This window comes from Streptopelia decaocto, assembly GCF_964273445.1.
Source record: "Streptopelia decaocto genome assembly, chromosome: 3".
In the NCBI taxonomy this organism is placed as follows: domain Eukaryota; kingdom Metazoa; phylum Chordata; class Aves; order Columbiformes; family Columbidae; genus Streptopelia; species Streptopelia decaocto.
Genome location: NC_138656.1, coordinates 121,014,125 through 121,029,617, shown reverse-complemented (window position 1 = coordinate 121,029,617; position 15,493 = coordinate 121,014,125). Strand labels below are relative to the sequence as shown.

General features: G+C 56.3%; 1 protein-coding gene across 4 annotated transcripts in view; it reads left to right on the top strand.

The window, feature by feature from the left end:
- The window catches only part of ASXL2 (ASXL transcriptional regulator 2), a 104,745-nt gene that overhangs the window by 65,522 nt on the left and 23,730 nt on the right, over window positions 1-15,493 (top strand). The gene's annotated exons all lie outside the window — the stretch shown is intronic.

Sequence of the window (15,493 nt, the reverse complement as noted above, 5' to 3'; positions counted from 1 at the left end):
AGAGAGACCCTGAGAGAGAGACCCTGAGAGAGACCCTGAGAGAGAGACCCTGAGAGAGACCCTGAGAGAGACCCTGAGAGAGACCATGAGAGAGACCCTGAGAGAGAGACCCTGAGAGAGACCCTGAGAGAGAGACCCTGAGAGAGACCCTGAGAGAGACCCTGAGAGAGACCCTGAGAGAGAGACCCTGAGAGAGAGACCCTGAGAGAGAGACCCTGAGAGAGAGACCCTGAGAGAGACCCTGAGAGAGACCCTGAGAGAGACCCTGAGAGAGAGACCCTGAGAGAGAGACCCTGAGAGAGACCCTGAGAGAGAGACCCTGAGAGAGAGACCCTGAGAGAGACCCTGAGAGAGACCCTGAGAGAGAGACCCTGAGAGAGAGACCATGAGAGAGAGACCCTGAGAGAGACCCTGAGAGAGAGACCCTGAGAGAGACCCTGAGAGAGACCCTGAGAGAGAGACCCTGAGAGAGAGACCCTGAGAGAGAGACCCTGAGAGAGACCCTGAGAGAGAGACCCTGAGAGAGAGACCCTGAGAGAGAGACCCTGAGAGAGACCATGAGAGAGAGACCCTGAGAGAGACCCTGAGAGAGAGACCCTGAGAGAGACCCTGAGAGAGACCCTGAGAGAGAGACCCTGAGAGAGAGACCCTGAGAGAGAGACCCTGAGAGAGACCCTGAGAGAGAGACCCTGAGAGAGACCCTGAGAGAGACCCTGAGAGAGACCCTGAGAGAGACCATGAGAGAGACCCTGAGAGAGACCCTGAGAGAGAGACCCTGAGAGAGAGACCCTGAGAGAGACCCTGAGAGAGAGACCCTGAGAGAGAGACCCTGAGAGAGAGACCCTGAGAGAGACCCTGAGAGAGAGACCCTGAGAGAGAGACCCTGAGAGAGAGACCCTGAGAGAGACCCTGAGAGAGACCCTGAGAGAGACCCTGAGAGAGAGACCCTGAGAGAGAGACCCTGAGAGAGACCCTGAGAGAGAGACCCTGAGAGACCCTGAGAGAGAGACCCTGAGAGAGAGACCCTGAGAGAGAGACCCTGAGAGAGACCCTGAGAGAGAGACCCTGAGAGAGACCCTGAGAGAGAGACCATGAGAGAGAGACCCTGAGAGAGACCCTGAGAGAGAGAGACCCTGAGAGAGAGACCCTGAGAGAGACCCTGAGAGAGAGACCCTGAGAGAGACCCTGAGAGAGACCCTGAGAGAGACCCTGAGAGAGACCCTGAGAGAGAGACCCTGAGAGAGACCCTGAGAGAGACCCTGAGAGAGAGACCCTGAGAGAGAGACCCTGAGAGAGAGACCCTGAGAGAGACCCTGAGAGAGAGACCCTGAGAGAGAGACCCTGAGAGAGACCCTGAGAGAGAGACCCTGAGAGAGACCCTGAGAGAGAGACCCTGAGAGAGACCCTGAGAGAGAGACCCTGAGAGAGAGACCCTGAGAGAGAGACCCTGAGAGAGAGAGACCCTGAGAGAGACCCTGAGAGAGACCCTGAGAGAGACCCTGAGAGAGAGACCCTGAGAGAGACCCTGAGAGAGACCCTGAGAGAGAGACCCTGAGAGAGAGACCCTGAGAGAGAGACCCTGAGAGACCCTGAGAGAGACCCTGAGAGAGAGACCCTGAGAGAGACCATGAGAGAGACCCTGAGAGAGAGAGACCCTGAGAGAGAGACCCTGAGAGAGACCCTGAGAGAGAGACCCTGAGAGAGACCCTGAGAGAGACCCTGAGAGAGACCCTGAGAGAGACCATGAGAGAGACCCTGAGAGAGAGACCCTGAGAGAGAGACCCTGAGAGAGACCATGAGAGAGACCCTGAGAGAGAGACCCTGAGAGAGACCCTGAGAGAGACCATGAGAGAGAGACCCTGAGAGAGAGACCCTGAGAGAGAGACCCTGAGAGAGACCATGAGAGAGACCCTGAGAGAGAGACCCTGAGAGAGACCCTGAGAGAGACCATGAGAGAGAGACCCTGAGAGAGAGACCCTGAGAGAGAGACCCTGAGAGAGACCCTGAGAGAGACCATGAGAGAGACCCTGAGAGAGAGACCCTGAGAGAGACCCTGAGAGAGACCCTGAGAGAGACCCTGAGAGAGACCATGAGAGAGACCCTGAGAGAGAGACCCTGAGAGAGAGACCCTGAGAGAGAGACCCTGAGAGAGACCCTGAGAGAGAGACCCTGAGAGAGAGACCCTGAGAGAGAGACCCTGAGAGAGACCCTGAGAGAGACCCTGAGAGAGACCCTGAGAGAGACCATGAGAGAGACCCTGAGAGAGAGACCCTGAGAGAGACCCTGAGAGAGACCCTGAGAGAGAGACCCTGAGAGAGACCCTGAGAGAGACCCTGAGAGAGACCATGAGAGAGACCCTGAGAGAGACCCTGAGAGAGAGACCCTGAGAGAGAGACCCTGAGAGAGACCCTGAGAGAGAGACCCTGAGAGAGAGAGACCCTGAGAGAGACCCTGAGAGAGAGACCCTGAGAGAGACCCTGAGAGAGAGACCCTGAGAGAGACCCTGAGAGAGAGACCCTGAGAGAGAGACCCTGAGAGAGAGACCCTGAGAGAGACCCTGAGAGAGAGACCCTGAGAGAGACCCTGAGAGAGAGACCCTGAGAGAGAGACCCTGAGAGAGACCCTGAGAGAGACCCTGAGAGAGACCCTGAGAGAGAGACCCTGAGAGAGACCCTGAGAGAGACCCTGAGAGAGAGACCCTGAGAGAGACCCTGAGAGAGACCCTGAGAGAGAGACCCTGAGAGAGAGACCCTGAGAGAGACCCTGAGAGAGAGACCCTGAGAGAGACCCTGAGAGAGACCCTGAGAGAGAGACCCTGAGAGAGACCCTGAGAGAGACCCTGAGAGAGACCCTGAGAGAGACCCTGAGAGAGAGACCCTGAGAGAGAGACCCTGAGAGAGACCCTGAGAGAGACCCTGAGAGAGACCCTGAGAGAGAGACCCTGAGAGAGACCCTGAGAGAGAGACCCTGAGAGAGAGACCCTGAGAGAGACCCTGAGAGAGACCCTGAGAGAGAGACCCTGAGAGAGAGAGAGACCCTGAGAGAGACCCTGAGAGAGACCCTGAGAGAGAGACCCTGAGAGAGAGACCCTGAGAGAGACCATGAGAGAGACCCTGAGAGAGACCCTGAGAGAGAGACCCTGAGAGAGAGACCCTGAGAGAGACCCTGAGAGAGACCCTGAGAGAGACCCTGAGAGAGACCCTGAGAGAGAGACCCTGAGAGAGACCCTGAGAGAGACCCTGAGAGAGAGACCCTGAGAGAGAGACCCTGAGAGAGACCATGAGAGAGACCCTGAGAGAGAGACCCTGAGAGAGAGACCCTGAGAGAGACCCTGAGAGAGAGACCCTGAGAGAGAGACCCTGAGAGAGAGACCCTGAGAGAGACCCTGAGAGAGACCCTGAGAGAGAGACCCTGAGAGAGAGACCCTGAGAGAGAGACCCTGAGAGAGACCCTGAGAGAGACCCTGAGAGAGAGACCCTGAGAGAGACCCTGAGAGAGAGACCCTGAGAGAGACCCTGAGAGAGAGACCCTGAGAGAGAGACCCTGAGAGAGACCCTGAGAGAGACCCTGAGAGAGAGACCCTGAGAGAGACCCTGAGAGAGAGACCCTGAGAGAGAGACCCTGAGAGAGACCCTGAGAGAGAGACCCTGAGAGAGAGACCCTGAGAGAGACCCTGAGAGAGACCCTGAGAGAGAGACCCTGAGAGAGAGACCCTGAGAGAGACCCTGAGAGAGACCCTGAGAGAGAGACCCTGAGAGAGAGACCCTGAGAGAGACCCTGAGAGACCCTGAGAGACCCTGAGAGAGAGACCCTGAGAGAGACCATGAGAGAGACCCTGAGAGAGAGACCCTGAGAGAGAGAGAGACCCTGAGAGAGACCCTGAGAGAGAGACCCTGAGAGAGACCCTGAGAGAGAGACCCTGAGAGAGACCATGAGAGAGACCCTGAGAGAGAGACCCTGAGAGAGACCCTGAGAGAGACCCTGAGAGAGACCCTGAGAGAGAGACCCTGAGAGAGAGACCCTGAGAGAGACCATGAGAGAGAGACCCTGAGAGAGACCCTGAGAGAGACCCTGAGAGAGAGACCCTGAGAGAGACCCTGAGAGAGACCCTGAGAGAGACCCTGAGAGAGACCCTGAGAGAGAGACCCTGAGAGAGAGACCCTGAGAGAGACCATGAGAGAGAGACCCTGAGAGAGACCCTGAGAGAGAGACCCTGAGAGAGACCCTGAGAGACCCTGAGAGAGACCCTGAGAGAGAGACCCTGAGAGAGAGACCCTGAGAGAGACCCTGAGAGAGACCCTGAGAGAGACCCTGAGAGAGAGACCCTGAGAGAGACCCTGAGAGAGAGACCCTGAGAGAGAGACCCTGAGAGAGACCCTGAGAGACCCTGAGAGACCCTGAGAGAGAGACCCTGAGAGAGACCCTGAGAGAGACCCTGAGAGAGAGACCCTGAGAGAGAGACCCTGAGAGAGACCCTGAGAGACCCTGAGAGACCCTGAGAGAGAGACCCTGAGAGAGACCCTGAGAGAGACCCTGAGAGAGACCCTGAGAGAGAGACCCTGAGAGAGAGACCCTGAGAGAGACCCTGAGAGACCCTGAGAGACCCTGAGAGAGAGACCCTGAGAGAGACCCTGAGAGAGACCCTGAGAGAGAGACCCTGAGAGAGAGACCCTGAGAGAGAGACCCTGAGAGAGACCCTGAGAGAGACCCTGAGAGAGACCCTGAGAGAGAGACCCTGAGAGAGACCCTGAGAGACCCTGAGAGAGACCCTGAGAGAGACCCTGAGAGACCCTGAGAGAGAGACCCTGAGAGAGACCCTGAGAGACCCTGAGAGAGACCCTGAGAGAGAGACCCTGAGAGAGACCCTGAGAGAGAGACCCTGAGAGAGAGACCCTGAGAGAGAGACCCTGAGAGAGACCCTGAGAGAGACCCTGAGAGAGAGAGACCCTGAGAGAGACCCTGAGAGAGAGACCCTGAGAGAGACCCTGAGAGAGAGACCCTGAGAGAGAGACCCTGAGAGAGAGACCCTGAGAGAGACCCTGAGAGAGACCCTGAGAGAGAGACCCTGAGAGAGACCCTGAGAGAGAGACCCTGAGAGAGAGACCCTGAGAGAGACCCTGAGAGAGAGACCCTGAGAGAGACCCTGAGAGAGACCATGAGAGAGACCCTGAGAGAGACCCTGAGAGAGAGACCCTGAGAGAGAGACCCTGAGAGAGACCCTGAGAGAGACCCTGAGAGACAGACCCTGAGAGAGAGACCCTGAGAGAGAGACCCTGAGAGAGAGACCCTGAGAGAGACCCTGAGAGAGACCCTGAGAGAGACCCTGAGAGAGAGACCCTGAGAGAGACCCTGAGAGAGACCCTGAGAGAGACCCTGAGAGAGAGACCCTGAGAGAGACCCTGAGAGAGACCCTGAGAGAGAGACCCTGAGAGAGACCCTGAGAGAGAGACCCTGAGAGAGACCCTGAGAGAGACCCTGAGAGAGAGACCCTGAGAGAGACCCTGAGAGAGACCCTGAGAGAGACCCTGAGAGAGAGACCCTGAGAGAGACCCTGAGAGAGACCCTGAGAGAGAGACCCTGAGAGAGACCCTGAGAGAGACCCTGAGAGAGAGACCCTGAGAGAGACCCTGAGAGAGAGACCCTGAGAGACCCTGAGAGAGAGACCCTGAGAGAGACCCTGAGAGAGACCAAGAGAGAGAGACCCTGAGAGAGAGACCCTGAGAGAGACCCTGAGAGAGACCCTGAGAGAGAGAGACCCTGAGAGAGACCCTGAGAGAGACCCTGAGAGAGAGACCCTGAGAGAGACCCTGAGAGAGACCCTGAGAGAGAGACCCTGAGAGAGACCCTGAGAGAGACCCTGAGAGAGAGAGACCCTGAGAGAGACCCTGAGAGAGAGACCCTGAGAGACCCTGAGAGAGACCATGAGAGAGACCCTGAGAGAGACCCTGAGAGAGAGACCCTGAGAGAGACCCTGAGAGAGACCCTGAGAGAGAGAGACCCTGAGAGAGACCCTGAGAGAGAGACCCTGGAGAGACCCTGAGAGAGACCCTGAGAGAGACCCTGAGAGAGAGACCCTGAGAGAGACCCTGAGAGAGAGACCCTGAGAGAGAGACCCTGAGAGAGAGACCCTGAGAGAGACCCTGAGAGAGAGACCCTGAGAGAGAGACCCTGAGAGAGACCCTGAGAGAGAGACCCTGAGAGAGACCCTGAGAGACCCTGAGAGAGAGACCCTGAGAGAGACCCTGAGAGAGAGACCCTGAGAGAGACCCTGAGAGAGACCCTGAGAGAGAGACCCTGAGAGAGAGACCCTGAGAGAGAGACCCTGAGAGAGACCCTGAGAGAGACCCTGAGAGAGAGAGACCCTGAGAGAGACCCTGAGAGAGAGACCCTGAGAGAGACCCTGAGAGAGAGAGACCCTGAGAGAGACCCTGAGAGAGACCCTGAGAGAGAGAGACCCTGAGAGAGACCCTGAGAGAGACCCTGAGAGAGACCCTGAGAGAGAGACCCTGAGAGACCCTGAGAGAGACCCTGAGAGAGAGACCCTGAGAGAGAGACCCTGAGAGAGACCCTGAGAGAGACCCTGAGAGAGAGACCCTGAGAGAGAGACCCTGAGAGAGAGACCCTGAGAGAGACCATGAGAGAGACCCTGAGAGAGACCCTGAGAGAGAGAGAGAGACCCTGAGAGAGAGACCCTGAGAGAGACCCTGAGAGAGAGAGACCCTGAGAGAGACCCTGAGAGACCCTGAGAGACCCTGAGAGAGAGACCCTGAGAGAGACCCTGAGAGAGACCCTGAGAGAGACCCTGAGAGAGACCATGAGAGAGACCCTGAGAGAGAGACCCTGAGAGAGAGACCCTGAGAGAGACCCTGAGAGAGACCCTGAGAGAGAGACCCTGAGAGAGACCCTGAGAGAGAGACCCTGAGAGAGACCCTGAGAGAGACCCTGAGAGAGACCCTGAGAGAGAGACCCTGAGAGAGAGACCCTGAGAGAGAGACCCTGAGAGAGACCCTGAGAGAGAGACCCTGAGAGAGACCCTGAGAGAGACCATGAGAGAGAGACCCTGAGAGAGAGACCCTGAGAGAGACCCTGAGAGAGACCCTGAGAGAGACCCTGAGAGAGAGACCCTGAGAGAGACCCTGAGAGAGACCCTGAGAGAGAGACCCTGAGAGAGACCCTGAGAGAGACCCTGAGAGAGACCCTGAGAGAGACCCTGAGAGAGAGACCCTGAGAGAGAGAGACCCTGAGAGAGAGACCCTGAGAGACCCTGAGAGAGACCCTGAGAGAGACCCTGAGAGAGAGACCCTGAGAGAGACCCTGAGAGAGACCCTGAGAGAGACCCTGAGAGACCCTGAGAGAGACCCTGAGAGAGACCCTGAGAGAGAGACCCTGAGAGAGAGACCCTGAGAGAGACCCTGAGAGAGACCCTGAGAGAGACCCTGAGAGAGAGAGAGACCCTGAGAGAGAGACCCTGAGAGAGACCCTGAGAGACCCTGAGAGAGACCCTGAGAGAGACCCTGAGAGAGAGACCCTGAGAGAGAGACCCTGAGAGAGACCCTGAGAGAGAGACCCTGAGAGAGACCCTGAGAGAGACCCTGAGAGAGAGACCCTGAGAGAGACCCTGAGAGAGACCCTGAGAGAGACCCTGAGAGAGAGACCCTGAGAGAGACCCTGAGAGAGAGACCCTGAGAGAGACCCTGAGAGAGACCATGAGAGAGAGACCCTGAGAGAGACCCTGAGAGAGACCCTGAGAAACCCTGAGAGAGCCCTGAGAGAGAGACCCTGAGAGAGACCCTGAGAGAGACCCTGAGAGAGAGAGAGACCCTGAGAGAGAGACCCTGAGAGAGACCCTGAGAGACCCTGAGAGAGACCCTGAGAGAGACCCTGAGAGAGAGACCCTGAGAGAGAGACCCTGAGAGAGACCCTGAGAGAGACCCTGAGAGAGAGACCATGAGAGAGAGACCCTGAGAGAGACCCTGAGAGAGACCCTGAGAGAGAGACCCTGAGAGAGAGAGACCCTGAGAGAGAGACCCTGAGAGAAACCCTGAGAGAGACCCTGAGAGAGAGACCCTGAGAGAGAGACCCTGAGAGAGAGACCCTGAGAGAGACCCTGAGAGAGACCCTGAGAGAGACCCTGAGAGAGAGACCCTGAGAGAGAGACCCTGAGAGAGACCCTGAGAGAGAGACCCTGAGAGAGACCCTGAGAGAGACCCTGAGAGAGAGACCCTGAGAGAGACCCTGAGAGAGACCCTGAGAGAGACCCTGAGAGAGAGACCCTGAGAGAGACCCTGAGAGAGAGACCCTGAGAGAGACCCTGAGAGAGACCATGAGAGAGAGACCCTGAGAGAGAGACCCTGAGAGAGACCCTGAGAGAGACCCTGAGAGAGACCCTGAGAGAGAGACCCTGAGAGAGACCCTGAGAGAGACCCTGAGAGAGAGACCCTGAGAGAGACCCTGAGAGAGACCCTGAGAGAGACCCTGAGAGAGACCCTGAGAGAGAGACCCTGAGAGAGAGAGACCCTGAGAGAGAGACCCTGAGAGACCCTGAGAGAGACCCTGAGAGAGAGACCATGAGAGAGACCCTGAGAGAGAGACCCTGAGAGAGACCCTGAGAGAGACCCTGAGAGAGACCCTGAGAGACCCTGAGAGAGACCCTGAGAGAGACCCTGAGAGAGAGACCCTGAGAGAGAGACCCTGAGAGAGACCCTGAGAGAGACCCTGAGAGAGACCCTGAGAGAGAGACCCTGAGAGAGACCCTGAGAGAGACCCTGAGAAACCCTGAGAGAGCCCTGAGAGAGAGACCCTGAGAGAGACCCTGAGAGAGACCCTGAGAGAGAGAGAGACCCTGAGAGAGAGACCCTGAGAGAGACCCTGAGAGACCCTGAGAGAGACCCTGAGAGAGACCCTGAGAGAGAGACCCTGAGAGAGAGACCCTGAGAGAGACCCTGAGAGAGACCCTGAGAGAGAGACCATGAGAGAGAGACCCTGAGAGAGACCCTGAGAGAGACCCTGAGAGAGAGACCCTGAGAGAGAGACCCTGAGAGAGAGACCCTGAGAGAAACCCTGAGAGAGACCCTGAGAGAGAGACCCTGAGAGAGAGACCCTGAGAGAGAGACCCTGAGAGAGACCCTGAGAGAGAGACCCTGAGAGAGAGACCCTGAGAGAGACCCTGAGAGAGAGACCCTGAGAGAGACCCTGAGAGAGACCCTGAGAGAGAGACCCTGAGAGAGACCCTGAGAGAGACCCTGAGAGAGAGACCCTGAGAGAGACCATGAGAGAGAGACCCTGAGAGAGAGACCCTGAGAGAGACCCTGAGAGAGACCCTGAGAGAGACCCTGAGAGAGAGACCCTGAGAGAGACCCTGAGAGAGACCCTGAGAGACCCTGAGAGAGACCCTGAGAGAGACCCTGAGAGAGAGACCCTGAGAGAGACCCTGAGAGAGACCCTGAGAGAGACCCTGAGAGAGACCCTGAGAGAGAGACCCTGAGAGAGAGACCCTGAGAGAGACCCTGAGAGAGACCCTGAGAGAGAGACCCTGAGAGAGACCCTGAGAGAGACCCTGAGAGAGAGACCCTGAGAGAGACCCTGAGAGAGAGACCCTGAGAGAGAGAGACCCTGAGAGAGACCCTGAGAGAGAGACCCTGAGAGAGAGAGACCCTGAGAGAGAGACCCTGAGAGAGACCCTGAGAGAGACCCTGAGAGAGAGACCCTGAGAGAGACCCTGAGAGAGACCCTGAGAGAGACCCTGAGAGAGAGACCCTGAGAGACCCTGAGAGAGACCCTGAGAGAGACCCTGAGAGAGAGACCCTGAGAGAGACCCTGAGAGAGACCCTGAGAGAGACCCTGAGAGACCCTGAGAGAGACCCTGAGAGAGACCCTGAGAGAGAGACCCTGAGAGAGAGACCCTGAGAGAGACCCTGAGAGAGACCCTGAGAGAGACCCTGAGAGAGAGACCCTGAGAGAGACCCTGAGAGAGACCCTGAGAAACCCTGAGAGAGCCCTGAGAGAGAGACCCTGAGAGAGACCCTGAGAGAGACCCTGAGAGAGAGAGAGACCCTGAGAGAGAGACCCTGAGAGAGACCCTGAGAGAGACCCTGAGAGACCCTGAGAGAGAGACCCTGAGAGAGAGACCCTGAGAGAGAGACCCTGAGAGAGACCCTGAGAGAGAGACCCTGAGAGAGAGACCCTGAGAGAGACCCTGAGAGAGACCCTGAGAGAGACCCTGAGAGAGAGACCCTGAGAGAGACCCTGAGAGAGAGACCCTGAGAGAGAGACCCTGAGAGAGAGAGACCCTGAGAGAGAGACCCTGAGAGAGACCCTGAGAGAGACCCTGAGAGAGACCCTGAGAGAGACCCTGAGAGAGACCCTGAGAGAGAGACCCTGAGAGAGACCCTGAGAGACCCTGAGAGAGAGACCCTGAGAGAGACCCTGAGAGAGACCCTGAGAGAGAGACCCTGAGAGAGAGACCCTGAGAGAGACCCTGAGAGAGACCCTGAGAGAGACCCTGAGAGAGAGACCATGAGAGAGAGACCCTGAGAGAGACCCTGAGAGAGACCCTGAGAGAGACCCTGAGAGAGAGACCCTGAGAGAGAGACCCTGAGAGAGAGACCCTGAGAGAGAGAGACCCTGAGAGAGAGACCCTGAGAGAGACCCTGAGAGAGACCCTGAGAGAGAGACCCTGAGAGAGACCCTGAGAGAGAGACCCTGAGAGAGACCCTGAGAGAGAGACCCTGAGAGAGAGACCCTGAGAGAGAGACCCTGAGAGAGAGACCCTGAGAGAGACCCTGAGAGAGACCCTGAGAGACAGACCCTGAGAGAGAGACCCTGAGAGAGACCCTGAGAGAGAGACCCTGAGAGAGACCCTGAGAGAGACCATGAGAGAGAGACCCTGAGAGAGAGACCCTGAGAGAGACCCTGAGAGAGAGACCCTGAGAGAGACCCTGAGAGAGAGACCCTGAGAGAGACCCTGAGAGAGAGACCCTGAGAGAGACCCTGAGAGAGACCCTGAGAGAGACCCTGAGAGAGACCCTGAGAGAGACCCTGAGAGAGAGACCCTGAGAGAGAGAGACCCTGAGAGAGACCCTGAGAGAGACCCTGAGAGAGACCCTGAGAAACCCTGAGAGAGCCCTGCCAGAGCTGAGGGGCACAGGGCCCGGTACAGGGAGCAGGGCCCGGTACAGGGGAGCTGGGCCCGGTACAGGGGAGCTGGGCCCGGTACAGGGACACAGGGCCCGGTACAGGGGAGCAGGGCTCGGTACAGGGGAGCAGGGCCCGGTACAGGGACACAGGGCCCGGTACAGGGGAGCAGGGCCCGGTACAGGGGAGCAGGGCTCGGTACAGGGGAGCTGGTCTCGGTACAGGGGAGAAGGGCCCGGTACAGGGCAGCAGGGCCCGGTACAGGGAGCAGGGCCCGGTACAGGGGAGCTGGGCCCGGTACAGGGGAGCAGGGCCCGGTACAGGGAGCAGGGCCCGGTACAGGGGAGCTGGGCCCGATGTGGGGAGCTGGGCCCGGTACAGGGGAGCAGGGCTCGGTACAGGGAGCAGGGCCCGGTACAGGGGAGCTGGGCCCGGTACAGGGGAGCTGGGCCCGGTACAGGGGAGCAGGGCCCGGTACAGGGGACCTCGGCCCGGTACAGGGAGCTGGGCCCGATGTGGGGAGCTGGGCCCAGTGTGGGGAGCTGGGGGATGCTGGCCCTGTGGCGGGTGTGATGGCAGAGGTGTTGTCCCCAGCCCAGGGTTCCTTACCCCGTGTGCACACACACGAGCCAAGTTTAGCACACAGGGACGAGACCGAGTTTATTAGAGAGCTGCTCAAGCCTGGGTGCTGGAATGAAGCCAGCACACCAGACAGTAACAACCATTATAGACAAACTCTTATCACACTCAGGGCAGTCCGAAAGAGCCAATTGGTTACGTATTTACATATAGCATTACATAATCCTTTCAGCGTATAATGAGCAATGTTGAGCTAAAGGACACTTTATCCAGCAGTCTGGAGCTGTGTTGGAGCAAGACTCACCTGGTTGTGCGGTTCAAAGTGTCTAAAGCTGCAAGGTCAGTGTTGTCTGTAGTGTGTGATCAGGTGTTTTGCAAGTCACTCTTTGTTATATGGGTGGACTGACCTAAACCTGAAATTATTTATATATCTTTAGGGTAGCAATTGCAGATAAGATTCGTTCTTTTACGTGCTAATGACAACGAGCTGGGTCTGGTACGGGGGAGCTGTGGGATGCTGGACCTGGTGTGAGCTGGGCTGTTATAGGGTGTATGGAGGAGCTGGGCTGTTACAGGGTGTATGGAGGAGCTGGGCTGTTATAGGGTGTATGGAGGAGCTGGGCTGTTATAGGGTGTATGGAGGAGCTGGGCTGTTACAGGGTGTATGGGGGAGCTGGGCTGTTATAGGGTGTATGGGGGAGCTGGGCTGTTATAGGGTGTATGGGGGAGCTGGGCTGTTACAGGGTGTATGGGGGAGCTGGGCTGTTATAGGGTGTATGGGGGAGCTGGGCTGTTACAGGGTGTATGGAGGAGCTGGGCTGTTATAGGTGTATGGGGGAGCTGGGCTGTTATAGGGTGTATGGAGGAGCTGGGCTGTTACAGGGTGTATGGAGGAGCTGGGCTGTTATAGGTGTATGGGGGAGCTGGGCTGTTATAGGGTGTATGGAGGAGCTGGGCTGTTATAGGGTGTATGGGGGAGCTGGGCTGTTATAGGGTGTATGGAGGAGCTGGGCTGTTATAGGGTGTATGGGGGAGCTGGGCTGTTATAGGGTGTATGGAGGAGCTGGGCTGTTATAGGGTGTATGGGGGAGCTGGGCTGTTATAGGGTGTATGGAGGAGCTGGGCTGTTATAGGGTGTATGGAGGAGCTGGGCTGTTATAGGTGTATGGGGGAGCTGGGCTGTTATAGGGTGTATGGGGGAGCTGGGCTGTTATAGGGTGTATGGAGGAGCTGGGCTGTTACAGGGTGTATGGGGGAGCTGGGCTGTTATAGGGTGTATGGAGGAGCTGGGCTGTTATAGGGTGTATGGGGGAGCTGGGCTGTTATAGGGTGTATGGAGGAGCTGGGCTGTTATAGGGTGTATGGAGGAGCTGGGCTGTTATAGGGTGTATGGGGGAGCTGGGCCTCAATGATCCCCATACTTCCAAGGGGGTTATTGAGAATATGAGCCAGGCTCATCACAAACTGAGTGAGACCTGGACAGGCTGGAGAGCTGAGTGGGGAAAAATTTAATGAAATAGAACAAGGGCAAGTGTGGAGTCTTGTATCTGGGCAGGAACAACCCCAGGTTCCAGTGTAAGTTGGGAACGAGATGTTGCAGAGCAGTGTAGGGGAAAGGGACCTGGGGGTCCTGGGGACAGCAGGGTGACCATGAGCCAGCACTGGGACCTGGGGTGGGTTAGAAGGGGGTGGTCAGTAGGTCAGAGAGGTTCTCCTGCCCCTCTGCTCTGCCCTGGGGAGACCACACCTGGAATATTGTGTCCAGTTGTGGCCCCTCAGTTCCAGCAGGACAGGGAACTGCTGCAGAGAGTCCAGCGCAGCCACCAAGATGCTGGAGGGAGTGGAGCATCTCCCGTGTGAGGAAAGGCTGAGGGAGCTGGGGCTCTGGAGCTGGACAAGAGGACACTGAGGGGGGACTCATTCCTGGGGATCAAGATGGAAAGGGGGAGTGTCAGGAGGATGGAGCCAGGCTCTTCTCAGTGACAACCAGGGACAGGACAAGGGGCAATGGGTGCAAACTGGAACACAGGAGGTTCCACTGAAAGATGAGAAGCAACTTGTTGGGGTGAGGGTGGCAGAGCCTGGCCCAGGCTGCCCAGGGGGGTTGTGGAGTCTCCTTCTCTGCAGACATTCCAACCCCTGGACACCTTCCTGTGTAACCTCAGCTGGGTGTTCCTGCTCGATGGGGGGATTGCACTGGATGAGCTTTCCAGGGCCCTTCAACCCCTGACATTGTGTGATTCTGTGAAAATGGTGAAGGACGTAGCATGACGAGGAACAATGGGTGTAAGTGGAAGGGTCTAAGGAGAAAGGAGAAGGTTTATCCCCGCAAGGCCAGTTTGGCGGTGAGCAGGTTCCAGCGCTTGTGTCGTCTCCAGCCTCAGAGGGTTCCAGGACCCAACTGGCCAGAGCCCTGGGCCCCGGGGAGGCCAAGCTGGGCCTGCTCTGGGCTGGACACGGGACTGGATCCCAAAAACCCTCAAATGCTTATAGCAGAGAACGTAAGTGTGAAGCTGACACAGTTTATAAGAGGTATCTAATGAAGGGTTGTTCCCTTGTCCTCCCACACGTGCCTCAGCCACCCCGGCGTGGGCACCGCTGCACAGTGACAGCTGAGGTGACATTGAGCAAAAGCAGAATTGTTTTAGCTAAGCAGAGGAAAATGCAGCAGTTGAATGGCAAACAGAATGGGTGAGCTGAATGCACCAAACCTTAAATATTTGAAGTGATTTGCATAATGCAGCCATGGGATTCACCCAGCCCCAGAGGGTACTAGTGATCTCTGCCTTCTGGTGCTGTCTTGACATTCGCTTTGTCTGCAGTTCATCTTCAAACCAGAAAGAGTTTGTAAAACCTTGCTCGAACTTGCCTATGGATTTTTGTTATTCGTAGGAATGCCAGGTCTCTTTTTATCTCTTTTTTTAAGCTTTTGATCTCAAGAACAGGGGTTCATTGTGCACTGCAGAGGATTCTTCCCCTTACCAATTTAAGTGTTGCTGAGCTTCAGATTGGCCGATTTTGTTTTCATCACTTTAAGCCTGTGGTAGAAGTGCCTAAATAAGAATTCTTTAATAAATTGGAAAACAGGAATCTAGGGTGCCCGTTCATGATCCGTGTCCTCCTGTGGCCAGTCTCCCTCATCTGTGTCTCTACAAACTGGAAGTCAGTCTGTCGTTGTTCTCCTCATGTGGCAGATTCTGCTGGTTCACGCATATTTTTATTCTCTCTCCTTGTTCTAACTCTATTATTATTGTTGATATTAGTATTATCATTGTTGGTTTTATTATTAGTGTTATTATTGTTATTTTAAGATACTGGTCATCTCTAGTTAACAATCCCACTCCTTTGTGTATATGCAGCACAATATTTGCCATTGCTTCCCATTTTGAAATTCCAGGGTATACTTGATCTGCCATAATTCATTGTGCTGTTAGGTTTACCTGGGTCTGGATTTGAGTGTTTGAAAACGGGCACCTTGGGTAGACGCTGCAGGTGAACGGAGCTGCGCCTTCCCGGCTCAGCCCCCGCGCCTGTCGGGCTGTGTTACGGTCACATCGACAGTCTTTTCGGAAACAAAAGGTTTATTTTCTTCCCTTTGGTGTTTTAGTCTTTGTTACTCTCTTAATTAAAAAAGTCCTTCCTAGTGGGTAGTGTTTCCATTAAAGGTTTTTGGTTAAGTTGCTACTTGCTTCTCTAGGAGACGGAAATGAATTACACGATGGTACTTTCACTTTGAAGTTATTTGTATAATTATTCTTGAACCAACTCCAGATGTGGAATC